The sequence below is a fragment of the Eumetopias jubatus genome, unplaced genomic scaffold, assembly GCF_037043125.1.
Source record: "Eumetopias jubatus isolate StellerSeaLion01/CBP00866 unplaced genomic scaffold, mEumJub1_p1.0 scaffold_17, whole genome shotgun sequence".
Lineage (NCBI taxonomy): Eukaryota > Metazoa > Chordata > Mammalia > Carnivora > Otariidae > Eumetopias > Eumetopias jubatus.
Window position 1 is genome coordinate 19,784,273 of NW_028274823.1, and position 7,173 is coordinate 19,791,445.

Genomic DNA, 7,173 nt, shown 5'->3' on the forward strand with positions numbered 1-7,173 from the left:
ATTTAAGTGAAAAAAAAATGAGGGTCAGAAATAACTGCTGGATGTGTTACTTGGAAATTAAAACAGCAGTTTTGCATTTTGATGAGACTGTATCAAAACGTCCCACAACCGGTCACCTAGGTAGAAGGCTGCAGAGAGCGTCCAAGTTCAGAACCCCACCCAGGCCTCCCCCACCCCCGGCTCTGCCGGCCACACTGGGGCTTCTCACACTTGGTTGCACCTTCAACTCACAGGAGGTTTTAAAAATAAGCCCAGTGCCCTGTCCCACCGCCAGACCAGTCAGGCTGGACCTCCCTATGATACCCGCTCTCACCCCAGACACGAGGTGCAGTGAGACTGGGTCACTCTGCTCTGGACACCAGGGCTTCCAGAGCCCCTAATGAGTCCCATATGTGCACATGTGAGGAAGCAATCACATGGCGAAATGCCATGCAGGAGGTCTGGCCCCACACTCTCAGCCTTCTCCTTGGAGGGGCACAAAGGAATCAGGAGAACTGACTTCTGGGCTCAGCCCCGCACAGTGCCACCAGACAGGTCCCCCAGACCCTCTGGGCCTCACTCACCTCACTGAGCAAATGAAGAATAATACCTATGACCTGGGCTTGCTGTGGCACAACTTGTGGGTGCCCAACAGACGTCATCTAGAGCAAATAAACTAGATCCCGTGACTCAAGCCAGCTAGCAAGGCAGTGCCTGAGAAGTGGGAAGTGGGGGGGTCTTTCTTTTAGTAAGGCTCCCCACACCTCTAGCATTTTTGCTCAGGTAGCTTCTTGGCCATGGAGGCATAGAAAGTCCTAGAGAGCCAGAGGGCAGGGGCCAAGAGACAAAGGGTTAGCAGGAGACACCACCAAGGTGGACGCAGGAGCCAAGTTTAAGGAAAGTTGCTTTCCTTAAGGGCGTAAGGCAATGATCCACACAGGCATGTGGAACAGCAGAGGAACCACACGTGAGGTGCTCAGAGTACGGGGCCCACGGGGAGTCTGGGAGGCCTGGAGTGGATCCTATGGCTGGTTTCTCTCATGTCACCCTCTTCATTCCACTCCAGGGTCAGGGTCCCTTTCAGACCCAGCAGCTCAAGCAACCAATACCGATTCCAGGAACGAACATGTACCAAAAGCTTTCTGAGCCAGGGCCTATGCTAAGCCCTTTGTATGTATGACCTCTAGTACTATTATCATCCCCATTTGACAGAGGAGGAAACTGAGGCACAGAGAAGGTGTCTGCCCCCCATCACTTGCTGAAGGCTTTGAGACTCTGCCATCCAACACAATAACCACTTCTGGGATGCGCTGTAAGTGCAAAATACACTGTAGTTTAACGTACCAGGAAAAGAATGGAAAATACCTCATTAACAATTTTTATAGTGATTACATGCTGAAATGATAATATTTTAGATGTGTTGGGTTAAATGTATTAAAATTAATTTCAACTGTCTTGGGTTTTTTTTTTTTTACTTTTTTAATGTGATTACTAGAAATTTTTCAATTACGTATATAGCTCCCATTATATTTCTATGGAGCAGTGCTGATTTGGGACCCAAGTTAGGGGGGACAGGGCATGGCAAACATTGGAGTCAAGCCGAACATTAGTTATGATTGACACTCATTTCACATAACTTTCTGAGGACATATCTGTTTCCCAGCCGGCTTCGGGTCGTATCCAAACTGTGCATCAGTTGACTCTCACTGTTGGTCCCTTCTCTCTCCTTAACCCCCAAGCACTTGGAGGGCAGGACCTCAGGGTAAATGCAGAGAATGCCAAATTTCAGAACCCAAAGCACCCCCCACCCACCACCCCCGAGCACTTGGAGCGCAAGCCTTCGGGTTAAATGCCAGAGCGTGGTGCCAGGTGTCTAGCATGGCCTCGGGCAGGGTCAGCAGAGGATGATGACGGCGATGACGCAAGCGAAGTCCTCACCGGGCCCCCTCGGCCAGAGAAGCTGGGAGGCCCCAGCCAGCTCAGCTGTATAGGGCAGGTGAAGGAAGGGTCCCAGGGACACGCATGGTACTCAAGCTCCTTCTCTCTACTCAGCTCCCTGGGATGCCCCTGCCTCCCTGGCTCCACTCCTCTGATCTAGATAGAACAGGTGAAAGTCTAGGTAGGACAGTGGCTTTGGGAGAGACTGCCCTCCCTCCCTGTCCTTCCAGTTCATCGGAGAAGCTGAGTGTGCGAACGAGACGGGGTCACCTCCAGAAGACGCCACATGCCACCCAGACAGACACACACATGAAGCCAACGGGCCCCCAGGGAAAGAAACATCAGCTGACCAGTGAACAGCCCCCTGTGTTCCCCACAGAGGCCAAGGCTGTGCGGAGCACAGGGGGGACTCAGCCCCCGGGAGGTGGGCGTCGGGCAGAGGAGGAACGCCGCAGGATGCTCCCCCGCTCAGCGCTGGGCTGCAGCCGGCTGACCGTATGTGCACACGGCCCCACATATGTGCACACGGCCCCACAGGCTGGAACAGCCTCCCCACCTGATAACCCTCCCACTCTTCCCTCATGTCTTGGCTCAGGCCTCTCCTCCTCTGTGACACCATCCCCCGCCCCCCCACCACCACCATGGCAACGGTCCCTCCAAACTCTGTCCCGCTGCCACCCCTGGCACTGCCCTGGCCCCTGCGCCACCCTCACCCGGGGAGGCTTAGAGATGCGGGCCCGGCCGGCAGGGCCAGCTCAGCCGTGTCACTAAAGACAGCAAACAAGTGCTGTTTTATCTCCACCTTCCCCCTTTTTTATTCCAAACATGAAATAGAGAAGTTTTATCAGGCACATTTAATCACTGCTCTTCCTCCTCTTCTCTCATTACAAGCAGGGTGACTTAAGCCCTGTCCTTGGCAGGCTGGAACAAATGGGGATAAAAATTCAAGTCACTTCCCAACACATCCCCGAGCTCCTTCATCCTCACGTTGGCTCACCCCAGAACCCTTCCACCAGACTCCCCCGGGAGCCAGGGGCAGCGCCACACTGCAGTCACACCACGGTACCCGGCCCGTGGAGGCTGATGGGCCAATGGGGGGACAGCCTGCTGGGGCGGGAGCTGTCTGTTTCTACACTCTCTTCCAGAACAGGAGAGGAACAGAATCCTGTGGGGAAGCAGACGATGGAGGGGTAGAGTCCATCTGGGGAGCAGCGAAGACTGGACAGAGGAAGGGACACAGTAGCTGGGGCTTAAAGGATTGACAAGAAAGGGAGAGATGGTCCAGGCAAAGGGAACAGCACGTGCAAATGCAAGGAGCCACAAAAGAGCACGAGCTGATGAGCCCAGGGAGGAAGTGTGGGTCCAGAGCTTGAAGGGCCACCCCCACCTGTGTTGCTGTAGGCCGTGGGGAGCTGTTGGCGTCTATTTTGTAGGAAGTTCCCAGTGGAAGCTGAGCAGGGGCTAGACCATTCTGGAGTGTGTAGGGCACTGTGCTGGGCGCAGCATATTGGACTCTTGTATAAGGCAACTGACCGGTGGGCGCCTGGGTGGCTCAGTCGGTTAAGCAACTGCCTTCGGCTCAGGTCGTGATCCTGGAGTCCCGGGATCGAGTCCCACATCGGGCTCCCTGCTCAGCGGGGAGTCTACTTCTCCCTCTCTCTGACCCTCCCCCCTCTCCTGCTCTCTCTCTCTCTCTCAAATAAATAAATAAAATCTTAAAAAAAAAAAAAAAAAGACAACTAACCGGTTATTTTAGGCGTCTTATGACTACAGACTGGCCAGGTAGGGGGGAGGAAATTTAATTTAATCCCCAAATAGGGGATAGCACAGATGTCCCCACTCCTCCGTCCCTGACAGGCATTGCTAAGCAATCACAGCATCCTCCTCATCCTGCGATTGAGGAACCAGGTAGAGGCAGAAAGGTGGGCCCAGGACCCCCCACACGGGAAGCAGCAGAGCCAGGACTGGTGTCCACAAACAGGGGGGTAAGGGTTGACAGGCCAAGGGTCCAGACGAGCAGCAGAGCATACCCAGGTTTTTCCACCTGCTGGATGAGTGTCTGCACGGTCCCTTACCTTCCCTGTGCCTCAGGCCCCTCAGCTGTAACATGGGGATGATAGCATCCCTTCACAGGTTGGGTGGAATGGGATAATGAAGGTTAAGTGTGAGTTCCGAGCCAGGCATGTATTAAGTGCTCAATGAATGGCAACTCTTAATAATATTAATGATGTTATTTTTTTCTCACTGCTAACATGCCATCTTTCTATGTCTTGTCCAACGATCCCCCCTCTCCTCACTGTAGGGGCCCCATCTTTTCTGTTTTTCAACATGCTGCCCAGGAAGCAGAGTGGGAGGCTCTCTAAACAGTCATGACACAGACAACGCATGCCTGCTTCGGCATCTCTGCTTTGCTCTGGATGGACCAAGAGACCATCCTTCGTCCTCTCAGCAATGAAGGGCGATGAGGAAAAGCAGCTGTAATGGGCTGGAACTGCCCTGGTATCTTCTGGGCAATTACTTGGGTTTCTAAGAAAGGAATCATCTTGGAACCTTCACAATATTAACATGTGACCAGCTGGGCAGCCTCCAGGAGCCCCATCTGTACGAGGGGACACAAAAACCCCTGGAAATTGAATACAATGAGACATATTTCAGAGTTACTTTCAAGGAAAGTCCGGTGATGTTGGAAGATTTTTTTGGACAAGCTCTTTGGGCTACGGAATGTTCTCACTGATGTATCCTGAAAACATGAGATGGTCCCTACACAGGATGGAGACCACTCTCTGATGAGCTTTCAAGTTGCTGGGTATGTTTGGGGCCAGAGCTGACTGGCAGCTGGAGCCCAAAGCCCAAATCTTCCTCAGGACTTAAGCCCTACTGGCATTCTGGAATTCCCCAGTGAGAAAGGGCAGTGGGGGAGGGCTCAGATGGGTTCTCAACTCTTTTCTAGCCAAGGGAAGAGTGGCCTTCTTGGGCCAGACAAGGAATCCGGCTGCCCTGTGCCCAGCACGCCAAGAAGCCCAACTAGATGATCTCTTGTTTACATCAGACTTTGCAACTCCCTTCTCTTTCTGCAGGTGAAAGCAGAAATTGGAACGCAAGACCTGTAATGGCAAGGACTTGAAAACTGCTTAGAATTTCCAAGTGTGTGGTAGAGAGAGTGACAGATGCACGATGATTACTGTGTGATTCTCTCACTTTGTAGGAAAATTAATCCCGAGGTACTTTTTTTCAAAGTACTTTCTCAAGGTTGTGAACTTGATTCTTCTCCACCAATCCCTTGGGTTTATTTTGAATAGTTCCTTCTTGGGAACTTTGACATTAAGCTTTCCTAGCTGGTGCCACTTGTTTTAGCCTAATATCAATGTTCAGTTTTATTTTCCTGGGACGAGAATGGCAAACGTGCCTCATTTCATGTGCCACCTTGCCTAAATGGTGGTGACTACCGGACCTCTGCCTTGGGAAGAAATCTGTGGCCAAGACCAGACTCAGCAGGAAATGGTGCTATGATTGATTAGTAATGCCTACCAGGGACATGGGACAGAGGAGTGGGGACATCTGTGCTATCCCCTATTTGGGGATTAAATTAAATTTCCTCCCCCCTACCTGGCTAGTCTGTAGTCATAAGACACTTAAAATAACTGATCTTGTACAAGAGTCTTATACAAGAGTCCAATATGCTGCGCCCAGCACAGTGCTCTACACACTCCAGAATGGTCTAGCCCCTGCTCAGCTTCCACTGGGAACTTCCTACAAAGTAGATGCCAACAGCTCCCCACGGCCTACAGCAACACAGGTGGGGGTGGCCCCTCAAGCTCTGGACCCACACTTCCTCCCTGGGCTCATCAGCTCGTGCTCTTTTGTGCCTCCTTGCATTTGCACGTGCTGTTCCCTTTGCCTGGACCATCTCTCCCTTTCTTGTCAATCCTTTAAGCCCCAGCTACTGTGTCCCTTCCTCTGTCCAGTCTTCGCTGCTCCCCAGATGGACTCTACCCCTCCATCGTCTGCTTCCCCACAGCATTCTGTTCATTTCCCTGTTTGAGTAATAGACCTATAAACGGCGCCAAAAAAGGATTCATAAACTGCAAAGGACTACGTCCGCTGAGCATCTCGTGGTGTCCTTGTTGAATGAGAGTGAATTCTTCTAAGGCAGAAAAGCACCCTCCTGTTCATCGCAGCCTGGAAGGCCCTGGTTCCTCCTCTCCCCCTTGGAAACACTTTATGAAATAAATAAGCTCCATGGTGAGCCCCAGTCATGCCAACTTCAGGCTCCTTGAACCCAAAGTCCTGATGCGCCCTCGTTCATGTCCACTGTGGCGTGACTCAGAGCGATCCCGTGTCTCCACACGAAGCCAGGTTGCACAGGGCCCCAACATGGGGAGATGGCTGGATTTTTCCCATGTGAACAAGTAACACAAGATATGAAAATAGAAATGGACCGAGGAACTCCACCCAACTGCTGATTGGTCTCACTGAGCTAAAAAGGAGAACGGGGTTTTAAGACCCAGGCAAAATCAACAATGAATTGGCTTGTGGGGAAGAAAAGAGATGGCATTTTCTTGAGCTCCAGGGACTAAAAATAGTGTGAGGTTTTCCAAGAGGCTGCAGTGGCCCTTCAGGATATGACTGTGAAGCGTTTATTTCAACAGTTATTGGCGCGCTCAAAGCCAAAGCCATTGGCAGGCCCGTCCGCTCCCCAGGCCCTGGGAGGAGAGGGTTGCAGCCTGTTTGAATGTCAGGCCTCAGCTCCCAACAGAGCTCCTGCCCAGAACGCCACCCTTGCCCCCACATGGAGTCCAGATGCCCCATGCCCTGGTTCCAGCCACTCCCCTGAGTGGCATTTCCCAAAGTTTCTCGCCAAAGCACCCCCAAGAGCAGCGGAGAAATTACAACACGGGGGGAGTCAGATCTGAGACTTGCCTATAGAGGCTACCCCAAGCATGAAATTTCCTCCAAATCTCAGTTTTATCATGAGAATTCATGAAACTATCTCATTCTACTAAAAAAAAAAAAAAAAAAAAAAAAGCCCAAGTTTGTGTTAGTATTTAAAAATCAGTTTGTTCCCTGATCTCACAGTTATATCATCACTCCAGAAAGGAGGGTGGTATTTGTCCTGGGACATCTGGAGCCCCCGGGCCCACCACTGCCTGTGCCTGGTGCCCCACAGTGACAAAACAAAAGCCTTCACTGAGGAAGGTATTTACCTTCACCGGACAGGTATTTACTAGGTTCCTTTAACCACCTAGAACTTGGGAT